The sequence below is a fragment of the Hipposideros armiger genome, unplaced genomic scaffold (genome assembly GCF_001890085.2).
Source record: "Hipposideros armiger isolate ML-2016 unplaced genomic scaffold, ASM189008v1 scaffold_431, whole genome shotgun sequence".
Taxonomy (NCBI): Eukaryota; Metazoa; Chordata; class Mammalia; order Chiroptera; family Hipposideridae; genus Hipposideros; species Hipposideros armiger.
In genome coordinates, this window is record NW_017731781.1 from 154,612 (window position 1) to 168,430 (window position 13,819).

The 13,819-nt window shown below is 48.5% G+C and overlaps 1 pseudogene; it reads left to right on the plus strand.

Moving 5' to 3' along the window:
• Positions 1–774: 774 nt before the first annotated feature.
• Positions 775–1,353, plus strand: LOC109394612 (60S ribosomal protein L9 pseudogene; annotated as a pseudogene).
• The last annotated feature ends 12,466 nt before the right edge of the window (positions 1,354–13,819 follow it).

The window sequence follows — 13,819 nt, forward strand, 5'->3', positions numbered from 1 at the left end:
ATACCCATATGCATGTCTCATCTATTCTAAATAAGTAAGTAATTAACTGTTTTACAACAAGGAAGGGAATTATCAACAAAATTTTTTTTTTTAAGATTTTATTGGGGAACTGGGGGAGGGGAACAGGGCTGGGGAATTGGAGGAAGTGAAACAGACAAGTTGCTGTCTTTTTTTTGTTGTTGTTCTTCAGTCTAGTTGTGGAGGACTTCGCTTCACTGGCCCATGTTGGTATTATCATTGCGCTCTTCCCGGGTGAGGCAGATCGGTCGCCGGCCTCTGGACAGCCGCTCACAGCAGCTCTTGGCAGCTCACACCAGCTGTCAGCTGCTCACGCTGGCTGCCAGCCACACATGGTAGCTTATGACAGCCTATTGCAGCAGGGGCTGCAGCCTACGCTGTCGCCAGCGACTCACGGCAGCCCAGCTCCAGGTTGAGCTGTTGTTCACCATCTTAGCTTTAGAGGGCGCAGTGTCACTGGCCCTCATGTGGGATCTGAACCGGGGCCCTGCTGCTCAGAGCTGGCGTCCCAAGCCAACTCTTAACCAACACGCCACTCAGCTGGCCCAACAAAATTTTTAAATGCATTTTCAAAACTAACTTCAATCTAAATCTAATTCAAATCTATACAACTATATATACACATACATATTTAACACACACATAGAGAGACAAAGTTTTGTATATTGAATATATATGTAGAGAGAGAATTTTGTAGTTATATATGTATGAATATAAATATAAATGTAATTTCCCTTTGCTGCATCTACTGCGAGGATGAAGACCATTCTCAGCAATCAGACTGTAGACATTCCAGAAAATGTGGACATCACTCTGAAAGGTCGTACAGTTATAGTGAAGGGCCCCAGAGGCACCCTGCAGAGGGACTTCAATCACATCAATGGAGAACTCAGTCTCATTGGAAAGAAATAGAAGAGGATCTGGTTTGACAAATGGTGGGGAAATAGAAAGGAACTGGCTACTGCTTGCACTACCTGTAGTCATTGACATAACATGGTCAAGGGTGTTACACTGGGTATCCGTTACAAGATGAGGTCTGTGTATGCTCACTTCCCCATCAAACTAGTTATTCAGGAGAATGGTTCTCTTGTTGAAATCCAAAATTTCTTGGGTGAAAAATACACCCACAGGTTTTGGATGAAGTCAGATGTTGCTTGTTCAGTATCTCAAGCCCAGAAAGATGAGTTAATTCTTGAAGGAAATGATATTGAACTTGTATCAAATTCAGCTGCTTTGATTCAACAAGCCACAACAGTTTAAAACAAGGAAATCATAAAATTTTTGGATGGTACCTGTGTTTCTGATAAAGGAACAGTTCAGCAGGCTGATGAATAAGATGTAAGTTGTCCAGCTACAGAAACACCAAGCAGAGTGATTCCTCAGACTTATTCGTGATATTTATTTATTTATTTATTTATTATTTTTTTTTATTGGGGAATTGGGGGGATGGGAACAGTGCTGGGGAATTGGGGGAAGGGGAACAGACAAGTTGCTGTCGTTTTGTTCTTCAATCTAGTTGTGGAGGACGTTGCTTCACTGGCCCAAGTTGGCACCATCATTGCGCTCTTCCTGGGCGAGGCAGATCAGTCGCCGGCTTCTGGACGACCGCTCACTGCGGCTGCTGGCCGCTCACGCTGGCTGCTGGCCACACACGGTAGCCCATGGCAACCCACTGCCACAGGGGCTGCAGCCTACTCCGTCGCCAGGGACTCACGGCAGCCCAGCTCCAGGTTGAGCTGTTGTTCAGCATCTTAGCTGTAGAGGGCAGTGTCACTGGCCCTCATATGTGGGATCCGAACCAGGGCCCTCTGGCATCCCAAGCGAGTTCTTAACCATCGCGCCACTCGGCCGGCCCATTCGTGATATTTAAAGATTCAATAAAAGTCATGTATTGATTTGGGAAAAAATATATATAAATATAATTTTATATCTTAATAAATATAAATAATTGTATAAATAAGTTATATGTATGTATATATATATGTATACATATGTATGTGTGTGTGTATATATATGTGTTCATGTATATGTGTGCGTGTATATATATATATATATATATATATATATATATAGACCATGGGTGCCAAAAAACATTGTATATACACATTTTAAGAGATGTTATTTATGTATTACTTTTCAAAGTTGAATTGCGTTACGGAGCAATGTGTAGTATGACATTGGCTCAAAAGAAGGCGTTAATCAAATGAATGCTAGCGTCATTCATTGTATTACAATTTTAATACAGTTTTTTCCCTTCATAAAATGTGTATACATTTTTTGGGCACTGTGTGTGTGTGTGTATGTGTGTGTGTGTGTGTGTGTGTGTGTGTGTGTGTACAAAGAATATATCTTCCTGGTCCCTTCTGGATCCCCACAGCCCTAATGCAGCTCCTGCTCACAGTGGGAACACAGGGTCCACTGGAAGAGAAGCCCACAAGTGAGCTCCACCTCATCTTGTGTTGGTGTCTATGTTGAATATTTTTCATCTTTCATGTTTTAGTTTGTGCTTTCATAGTTCCATGTTTTAGCTTTCATATTTTAGACAAAACACTGCTTTCATATTTTATCTTCCTTGATTCTCTGAGCAAGTCTGGGAGGTGAGGATTGTTGCCTGCATGTTACAGAGAGGGAATAAATGAGGCTGAGAAACTAGGGGCTGTACCCAAATTTGCACAGCTGTCTACTAAGAGGACTAATTACAACCACGCTTAACAGTAATGGCTGCTATTTTTGGGCCCCTGTTCTGTTCCAGGAACAAGGTTTAGCACTGTATGTATGTGGTGTTACTTAATTTAATCCTCATAACAAACCTCTTTGGTGATATGATCCCCATTTTATAAAGCAAATGTGTACAAAGCCAATTAGCCAAGGGCCAGAACAGAGTCTCTGATTTCTGTCTTACTTTTTCCGCTGCTTGTGGCTCCTCCTTCAAGCCCTAGGGCAAACTGTGGGGTACACCTGAATCACTTAGAGGGCTTATTAAAACAACAGTTGCTGGGCTCCATCCACAGAGTTTTCTGATACTGTAGGTCTGGGAGGGAGAATTTGCATTTCAGGTGATGCCTTTGCTGCTGGTCTGGGACCTCTGCTCTAGGAAGAGCATTCTCAACCTCTGCCTTCACCACTTAGTGTCTTGCTCAGACCCTGCTGAAGGAGTCCCCTGGGCAGAGCCCAGGCCAGAGCCTCCTCAGACAAACAGAACTAAAGGCCTCCACCTCCACCTCAAGTTCTTGTCTGTGGCTGAGCCATTAGAGGTTTTAGTTGAAAACCACTTCTGGTGTTTATAAACAGAAGAGCAATTTATTGGAAGGCCATAGGTAGCTCCTAGAATCAGGAAGAAGGTTGGATAACCAGGCTCAGGAAACAAGCTGGGTCAAGGAAACTGCAGTATGGGCAAGGACCAAAGCTCACTGCAGATCTGGTTTAGTGGGGACACGCCCACCACAGTCCCTGCAGGACACAGACACACAGCCAGGACTCCCAGCACCACTGGTCCTGGATACGGGAGGCTGCTGCTGGCCTCGGATTGGATGTTCTACCTGTTGTTTGTTTCTGTAGCCTTTAAACCGAATTCTGAGGGGGCAGTGCTCCACCTGTCTCAGCCTGGGTCATGTGTCCTCTTATCAACTGCAAGGGATGCTGGGAAAGTGAACCTCTGGCTTTGGGGCCTCTACCAAGAGTAGAAGGTTCTACCTCCTACCAACGTGCATATGGTAAGAAATTCCCCAGACATGAAGATCAGATCCTGGGTAGCCAAGTGACACCAAATGCCCACACTGGTAGCAGCTTTGTTCTTGGGCTTTGGGTGGATGCCAAGGCTTGTTTACATTTTGTATGTTCTTACGTCATGTTTAGGCTAGTCAGTCAACAATTATTGAGGTGCTGCTATCTGTTTACTGCTAACAAACATTTATTGAGCCCGCACTTGCATGCAAGGAGCTGTGCAATTTTCATTACACAAAGAGGAAACTGTAGTTGGATATGAGGAATATACTCTGTATTCTGTCTGACTAGGCACTATTCCAAAAAAAACATATCAGGCTTCTCCCTTAAATTGCCATGGAGAGTCAGGCCCTATTTTTCAGGGGCAAAAAAAAAGAGTTCCTATAATAAAGCATTTATTCACCTGACTTGTCAGTTCAGGGCCTGCTGTGTTTCCAGCTCTGTGGTGTAGGGATGGCAGATGACAAGGACAAAGCCAATGTATGTGCATGACCAAACCTACCTGCATGACCAGAGCAGTAAACTGGTTCATACCAGGACACTAAACAGTGACCAATTAGTTCTGTCCAGGATGTTCTTAGCAACGACTTTAGCAAAAGATTGAAAGGCCATAACACTTAAGTTACAAACTTGGTTCTCAGACAGTGTGGAAGAGGTTTCAAACCAACAGAGTTTTCCATACTGGCCTCTGTATTTTTAGCCATCTCCCCCACTCACATTCATCTTGCATCCTGTTGCCAGAAAATCTTCCAGAAACAGTATTTTATTATGGTGACAGGGTGCTTCAAACTCCTCACTGGTTCCCCTCATCTTTCTGGTCAGACTCATATACCCAGTGTAGGCTGAGACCACCAAGCCATCTTGGCCACTGCTCCAGTGGCCACTGTTCCCCCACACGGCCCCTGCTCCAGAGAGTCTGGCCACCGACTAATGTCAGAAGGCCTTGCTCATTCTCACCTCTGAGTATATGCTGTTCCCTCCAGCTAGAAGCCCTTCCCAAACATCTTTCCTCTCCAAACTCTTCCTGGCCTTCAAGTTTCAGCTTAGACCTTGCCTCTTTCTGACCATACAGCTTGTAACATCCCTCCCCCCGACTCCCATGCTAACTGTCTGTCCCATTCACTTAACATTTGATCATTCATTCATTCAACAAAAATGTACAGAGACCCACTGTGGCAGTAGGCCCTAGACAAAGGCCTTCCCAGACCATGTGGTCACTAAGGATTTCGTGCGGGCTTCAGACAAAGACATTCCTGGACTATATGGTCAGCAAGACTTCCACGTTTAATATTTCCAAATTCCTACCTCAACCAGGAGCCAGTCAGGAACTGGCACAATGGCCACATGTTCCAATAATAAATCTTAGCAGCCAACCTGGAAACTTCAGGGTATATAGCCCCGAGTCTCATTCCAGGTCGGGGCTCAGCCTCTGGATGTGAATCCGCTGAGCCAGCGCCAGCATTAATAAAAGTTGCTTCCCAGCCTTGGTGTCCTGTCTCTTTGTCTGGGTTCTCCGCAACATAATTGGGGGCTTGTTCGGGATACGGAGATGGCGATATTTTTCGCGACCCTTGTCCCCGAGGCCTGGCTCCACCGGACGAGAGAGGACACGCACTCTACTCGGCGCCAGCGGATCCTTGTCCGTCAGTGGGGACGTCTCCCTTGCCGGCCACGGGGGACCAACCCAGGAGCACAAAGGAACCCTGAGGGCTACAGGAACCAACTTTGGAGCGCCGCCCAACCAGGCAGGTAAGGACCTGGGTCACTTGGTAGCCTGTCCATCAGTGGACAGAAAGGGAGACTGATCACCTCCCGGAGTCACCCGAGTATCTCAGTTTCTGACAGAAACCGTGATTCCCAGGAACAGGGCAGTGGGCGGAGAATGAATGTGTTTGAGTCTGTGTGAATGAGACGCAGCCTGCCTGCAAAGTGAGTGTGGAGTCCCAGTCCACGCGTCCATGGTGCACCTCATATGGCTTAGGGTGGTATTGCTAAACCACCTCGTTCGGTTTAGTAATCCAAGTCGGGGGTTTATACCAACCCACCAACGCTAAGAGGCATCTGAGAATCCCCGCAAAGGGAATGGCCGGAGGAGGATGAAGCGAATCTCTGAGTGTGTGTCGCGCCAATTTTGGGTGGTTGCCATGGGTGAGCAACAGAGTACTCAGACTCTGTTAGGATGTATGTTAAACATTTTTAAGAAGGGGTTCTTGGGGGATTATGGCATTGAGATGACCCCCCAAAGCTCCGTACCTTCTGTGAGATTGATTGGCCATCATTCGGTGTCGAATGGCCAGCATAGGGAAGCTTAGACAGAGACCTCATTAGCAAAGTCTACCTCGTTGTTACCAGCAGCCCTGGTCACCCTGATCAGTTCCCTTATATTGACTCATGGGAGGCTATTGTGCATACCCGACTCCCTTGGTTGAAGTCTTGTTTGGAAAACCAGAGCAAAATTCTTTTGGCACGAGCTATAATCCCCTCATGGAAGCCACCTAAAGAAAAAACAGAAGGACAAAAGCCCGTCCTGTCTTCAGACCCAGAGGAAATCCCACCTCTCTATTCGCCTATTTACCCACCCCTTCCGCGAGCCTCCGAGCTGCCAGCCCAACCCCCAGCACTGCCCTTGCCAGCTCCACCTCCTCCTCCCACCACGTCAGCCCTGCCTCCAGTGCCACCCTCGCTGTCTCCACCTCCTCTGCCCACCATACCCTTCCCGGAGTTTTTTGCCATGCCTCCGCCTCCAGTCCTGACCCCCTATGGACCCACAGATAAGCGGTTGCAGACAAAGGGCCCTGAGACTGAAGCTCTCCAGCTCCCCTTACGGGAAACCAGAGGCCCCGTCTACTATAATCAGGAAGGCCAGATTCAAGGAGGCTGACACAAGTTTGTGTAGCAGCCTTTCTCAACCACTGATCTCTTAAATTGGAAAAATCATACCCCATCATTTACAGAGAAACCACAGGCTCTTACTGACCTCCTTCAGTCAATCATTCAAACGCATCGGCCCACCTGGGCTGATTGCCGCCAGCTCCTCCTAACTCTCTTCAACACTGAGGAACGCCAGCGAGTCACCCAGGGAGCTATAAAATGGCTAGAGGAACATGCCCCACCTGGGACCTTAAACATTAAAGTGTATGTCCAGAGCCATTTCCCTGAGGAGGACCCCCAGTGGGACCCCAATAATGACCAGGACTTCCAGATGCTGGAACGATATCAAGAAGCCCTTATAGGAGGCCTAAAGGATGGTAGCAAAAAAAAGCATCAATATGAACAAGATCTCTGAAGTCCTCCAGGGGTCAGAGGAGAGCCCAAGCCAATTTTATGAAAGACTGTGAGACTTTCGTCGGGCAGTCCCAGGGCGACATCCGGGGGAACTTCAGAAACTAGACAGATTTGCTGGCATGAATATCAGCCAGCTCCTCGAAGTGGCGACCAAAGTCTATGTCAACCATGACCAGGAGGCTCATTGAGAGGCGGATCGGAAGATGAAGAAAAAGGTGGACTTGCTGGCTGCTGTGCTTGTCAAAAGGGCTGGGACCCCAGGACAAAACGCCACCCCAAACCTGGGACTACCCCAGTGAGGGCAACGTCAAGGGGGGCCACACTCTGAGAGGCCAAGGCTGGGACACGACCAATGTGCTTACTGCCACCAACGTGGCCACTGGAAAAATGAATGTCCTCAGCTGTTGGGGAGGATGCCAACAGGTCCGAGTCCCTGAAGGCGGGGTCGAGTCACTCACGGCCGTTACCAGCCACCCCAACAGATGCCAGGCCCTTCTGGAGATGACTTCATTGGACTTGATGGCATGGAAGAATATGGGGAAGAGTAGGCCAGACTGGGCTCCATCCAGCCAGGCCCCCAGGAGCCTATGGTCCGAATGTTAATTGGGGCCAACCCATTGACTTTATGGTTGACACAGGTGCTGAACATTCTGTTGTAATACAGCCCATAGGCCCTTTCTCCCAAAAGCAGATCACCATCATGGGTGCCACGGGAGGACGAGTCCGTCCGCCCTTTTTACAACCTCAACAATTCACCCTGGGAAGCTGAGAAATTACTCATCAGTTCCTCTACCTGCCAGACTGCCCTGCAGCATTATTGGGGAGAGATCTACTAGGAAAGCTCCAGGCTCAAGTCACCTTTAACCACAGTGGCAATGCTGAGCTAACATTAGGCAAATCAGGGGCTAAGATTATGTCCCTCACCATACCTCGGGAGGAAGAATGGCGACTCTTTGGTCTTGTAGAAGAGGTCCAAGAGAGACCCAAATTCCCCTTCTCAATACCGGGAGTTTGGGCAGAAGACAACCCACCAGGCCTGGCACGACATGCGGCCCCAGTAGTTGTAGAGCTTAAACCTGAGGCAGAACCGGTGTGCCACAAACAATATTACATTCCCCACAATGAATGAGTTGGTATCCAAAAACATTTGGACAGACTCCTAAAATATGGGATTCTTCGTCCCTGTCAGTCACCTTGGAACACACCTCTGTTTCCAGTCCAAAAGCCAGGAACTGAGGACTATGGTCCAGTGCAGGACCTAAGAGCAGTAAACCAAGCAACGGTTACTCTACACCCAGTTGTCCCCAATCCATATACTCTTCTGGGCCTCATCCCAGCTGAAGCAACCCGCTTCACCTGCCTGGACCTCAAGGACACCTTCTTCTGTATTTGTCTGGCCCTGCAGAGCCAGCCACTCTTCACTTTCCAGTGGGAAAGCCCTAAAAACAGGGACAAAGGCCAGTTAACATGGACAAGGCTACCACAGGGCTTCAAGAACTCCCCAACCATTTTCGGGGCCACCTTGGCTTCAGACCTAAAGCCCTTTCCAGCCAGCCAAATGGGTTGTGTACTGCTTCAATATGTAGACGATCTCTTAGTAGCCGGGAAGAGCTACGATGACTGCATGCAGGGTACATATCACGTCCTTAAACTTTTGTGGGAAGCAGGCTACAAGGTCTCCAAGAAAAAGGCTCAGATATGCCAAGACAGGGTCAAATACCTTGGTTTCCACCTGTCACAAGGGTGCCAGCTCGGTCCAGAAAGGAAGTAAATGGTATGTACCATCCCTATCCCCACTACTCGAAAACAGGTCCATGAATTCTTAGGGGCGGCAGGCTTCTGTAGGATCTGGATCCCCAACTTCTCTACTATAGCCAAACCCCTTTATGAAGCCACAAAGGGGGGTGCACATGAACCTTTTCTGTGGGAGTCTCCACAACAGAAAGCTTTTAATGAGCTTAAACGGGCTCTCATTCATGCCCCTGGCCTAGGACTCCCGGACATCACCAAGCCTTTCTTCCTCTACATACATGAATGTACGGGAATGGCAGTAGGGATCCTTACCCAACTGCTAGGGGACTGGCACCGGCCAGTAGCCTACCTCTCAAAACAACTTGACTCAGTGGCATTAGGATGGCCGCCTTGCCTGAGGGCACTCGCAGCAATGGTCCTGCTCGTGTCTGAGGCTGACAAGCTTACCATGGGTCAGGAATTAACTGTCTGGGCTCTGCACTCAGTTTGAGCCCTGTTAGATCATAAGCGACACTATTGGCTTACCAACTCCCGGATTGCTAAGTACCTAGGGCTACTGTGTGAAAACCTACGTGTCCACCTTGAGGTGGTACGGACCTTAAACCCAGCCACTTTACTGCCTGTAGGGCCTGGGCCCCCAGACCACGACTACATCAAAGTCATCGACGAAGTGTTCTCCAGTAGGCCAGATCTGACTGACCCCGATGTAGAATAATACACTGATGATAGCAGCTACGCCCAGGGAAATAGACGGTTGGCTGGATATGTGGTAACTCTACACACCTTCATTAAAGAGAAACCGCTCCCACAGGGGACCTCGGCATAAAAGGCCGAGCTTGTCGCCCTGACTCGGGCCCTTCAGCTGGCAGCTGGGGTAAGAGCCAATATTTATACCGACTTTAAGTATGCTTTCACTACCCTCCACATTCATGGGGCTTTATACAAAGAAAAGGGATTAATCAATTCAGGAATGAAGGAAATTAAATATGGACAAGAGATTCTGGATCACCTAGAAGCAGTATGGGCACCCAAAAGCATGGCAGTCATACACTGCAGGGGCCACAAAAAGGGCGACACCATCGCAGAACGGGGCAATTGCAAGGTGGACCAAGCAACCAAGTTAGCTGCAGCTGACGAAACCCTCGAACCTACAACGTTAACAGCCTCCCTCTTTCCCAGCCCTTTAGCTGAATGGGATCCCAAATATTCCCACCAAGAAGAGGCCTGGTTCAAGACTGAAGGAGGAAGCTGTCTCCATAACAGATGGTGGAAATTTCGAGATGGCCGCATTGTCATACTAGAAACCCTAGCCCCAGTTTTTGTCAAACAGTTTCACCAATGGACCCACTTCGGTCGGAATGCCCTAGAAATGACCCTCAATAGATACTTCTACGTACCCCGACTCTCCAGTATCTCGCGTATAGTCCGTGAACAGTGCCTTATTTGTGCTTGCAACAACCCATGTCAAGGACCAGTCCTACTCCCCAGGAGTCCAACATACTGGTGGCACCCCATTTGAAGATCTCACAATAGATTTCACTGAGATGCCATGCTCCAGGGGTCTTAGATACCTCTTAGTGTTTGTATGCACCTACTCGGGATGGGTGGAAGCCTTCCCCACCAGGACAGAAAAGGCACGGGAAGTCGCCAGGCTATTGCTACAGGAAATAATCCCTGGCTTTGGGCTGCCATTCTCAATAGGCTCTGACAATGGTCCCGCCTTTATAGCTGAAGTAATCCAGCTCCGAGCCAAGCTCCTCTGCATCACTTGGAAGCTACATACCGTCTACTGCCCACAGAGTTCAGGGCAAGTAGAAAGCATGAATCGGACCCTCAATTCCCACCCGAAGAAACTGTGCCAAGAGACACACCTCCATTGGGACAAGGCCCTTCCAATAGCGCTCCTGAGGTTACGCTCAGCTCCTACCAAGAAGACGGACGGGCCTTTCCTCTTATGAGGTCATATATGGAAGGCCAACTCCACTCATTAGAGGCCTCGAGGGGACCTTAAAGAAATAGGAGACCTAACCTTAAGATAACAATTTGAGGCATTAGGGTTAACCTTACAGAACCTCAACCAATGGATACAGGAGAGGCTCCCTATTAGCTTAACAACTGAAGTTCATCCCTTTAAGCCTGGGGATTCAGTTTGGGTTAAGGAATGGAACCTCCAGCCCTTAAAACCCCTGTAGAGGGGGCCCTTTACTGTCATTTTGTCTAACCCCACGGCAGTTAAGTTTGCAGAGATCACTCCATGGATACACCACAGCAGATTGAAACCTGCGGCTGCTAGCTGGAACTGCACCTCTGACCCCTCAGAGCCCCTCAAGATCACTCTCTGGAGGAAGGTGGCCAGCGGTGTTACCGGTCCTCAGGAGGAGATCACCAGCCCTGCTTTGGTCACACCGGAAGCTGACCAATCTATGCGCGGCTGAAACTTGAGGAACTTTTCCTTGCAAGATGCTTATCCCGAGGACTCTAATCCTTACCCTCACTCTTTTCTTCCCAGTCGGGAACAGTATCACTACCTCATGCCCTAAATCATGCTTCCAGTCCTTTCAGCTGGGAACAACATCTCAGGTAGCCTTTGTCTCCTACACATACATGCCAGCCCAATGCTATCAAGGCAGAACTCCTCAGGCCTGTACCTATGCAGACAAAGCCTACTGGTCTTCCCTCATTCCTCGACGATCAATAGCTGGCTACAATTGCCCAGGAGTTAAAAGGGCTAATCAGGTCGTCTGTTGGACCCGCCAAACCCACGTCGGATACTCCAATGGGGGAGGCATCCAAGATCAGGCCCGAGACAGTACAGGAGATGGTTAAATGGCTTATCAACCAGACCGCCACAAAACCACCCTCCCATCGGCAGGTCCCAGGACCCCAACTAATTGGACAACTCAGAGCTAAGTTGGGTAAAACCTTGAGTTCCCAACTCTGGGAAAAAACCTCTTTATTGACCTCGCCGAAGGCATAGCCCAGGAACTTAATGTCACAGGTTGCTGGGTATATGGAAGAGCGCCCATGAGTGAAGACTGGCCATGGAAAGGAACTAGCCTAACTGTCCTTGACCTCCTCCAGTGAAACCGCACCACAATCTGGCCTTCACAGAAACGGCCCCTAGGGTGGGTTCTCTCCTCCGAAGTAATCGGAGAAGAATATCTCAGCCAGACAGGCACGCCCTACACCCAATGGGTGGGAGACACCTCATGCAGGAGAGTCCAGAACCTAACTGGCTCACCTCTCAGCTGGTGGCCAAAAGCCCCGACCTAGTATTGGAGCCCTATCGTCAATTCTACCTCGTGTTCCCTCTTAGATACTAGCTCCTCCATTGCCAACTGCACCTTTCCTAATGGCACCGGTAACCCCTTCCATGCACTCCCGGCCCTTAGTACTATATGGGATAACTTAAACTCCACCTTGAGCACCCACTGGGTGGCACCCAATGGCTTATTCTGGATCTGTGGCAAACGAGCATACTCCCATCTCCCCTCCAACTGGACCCGGAGCTGTACACTTGGTACAATCCAGCCTGGTTTCTTCCTCCTTCCTAACCAAACTGACCAAGGGCTAGGCGTCCCCTTATACCAGGATTTGCATATAAAGTGTCATGTCCAGCGTGGCAAGGGCAAATGGGTCTCGTGAGGAGCGACGCAGATTGAATAAAGTCAAGAGACAAAAGTTAGATTTGAGCGGGACCAAGGGACTCAGCCAGAGAAGACTGAGCCCCGAATCGGGTCAGCGCATGGTTTTTATTAAGAATCTTCAAAGAAGTAAAACTGCTGTCAATCATTAGCAACTGTGTGTGATTTGTGTGCCTTAAGGCCTCTTCCATTAACATATCCCATTGTGTTCCAGCAAATCCTATGCCTTCACACATCCGCCACATAGCCCCAGAACACTTGTTACTGTGGCCTCCCAGGGGAGATAAATAATTACCAATGAAACTGGAACAGCTTTAGAGCTCCTCGCTACCCAACAGACCCAGATGTGGGCCGCTATTTATCAAAACCACCTAGCACTGGACTACTTACTAGCTGAAGAAGGTGGCGTCTGTGGCAAATTTAATCAGTCAGACTGTTGTCTACAGATTGACGACACTGGCAAAGCTGTCTCCGCTATCGCCACGAATATTAGAAAGCTTGCCCATGTCCCAGTTCAAAAATAGTCAGGATGGGACCCTGAGAGCCTATTTGGAGGATGGTTCTCCACCCTCGGGGGACTTAAAGCATTAATTGGAATCATCCTCCTGCTCCTTGGGGCATGCCTCCTTTTACCCTGCATTCTCCCCCTCGTCATTTACTCTACCTCTTCCCTCATAGAGACCATTGTAGAACATGACTGCCGCTAAGGTCCTCATGTTATGGAAGTACCAACCCCTAGGCCAGCAGCCTGTCGAAGGAGGTGATGCTCTCTAACCCACATGTGAGTTCGAGCATCGAAGGGGGGAATGTGGCAGTTGGCCCTAGATAAAGGCCTTCCCAGACCATGTGCTCACTAAAGATTTCACGCAGGCTTCAGACAAAGACATTCCTGGACTGTATGGTCAGCAAGACTTCTGCGTTTAATATTTCCAAATTCCTACCTCACCCAAGAGCCAGTCAGGAACTGACACAATGGCCACATGTTCTAATAATGAATCTTAGCTGCCAACCTGGAAACTTCAGGGTATATAGCCCCAAGTCCCATCCGGGTGGGGCTCAGCCTCTGGATGTAAATCTGCTGAGCCTGTGCTGGCATTAATAAAGTTGCTTTCCAAGCCTTAGTGTCCTGTCTCTCTGTCTGGGTTCCCCGCAACAGGGGTGCAGCTATCTCTTCTAGATAGTGATTTTATTTTGTTTGGATATATACCCAGAGTGGAATTGCTGGATTATCTGGTAGCTCTATATTTAATTGGTTGAGGAATCTCCACACTGTTTGTCATAGTGGCTGCAACAATTTACATTCCCACCAACCATGCACAAGTGTTCCTTTTTCTCTACATCTTCAACACTTGTTGTCTTTAGACTTTTTGGTAACAGCCATCTTAATGAGTGTTAAG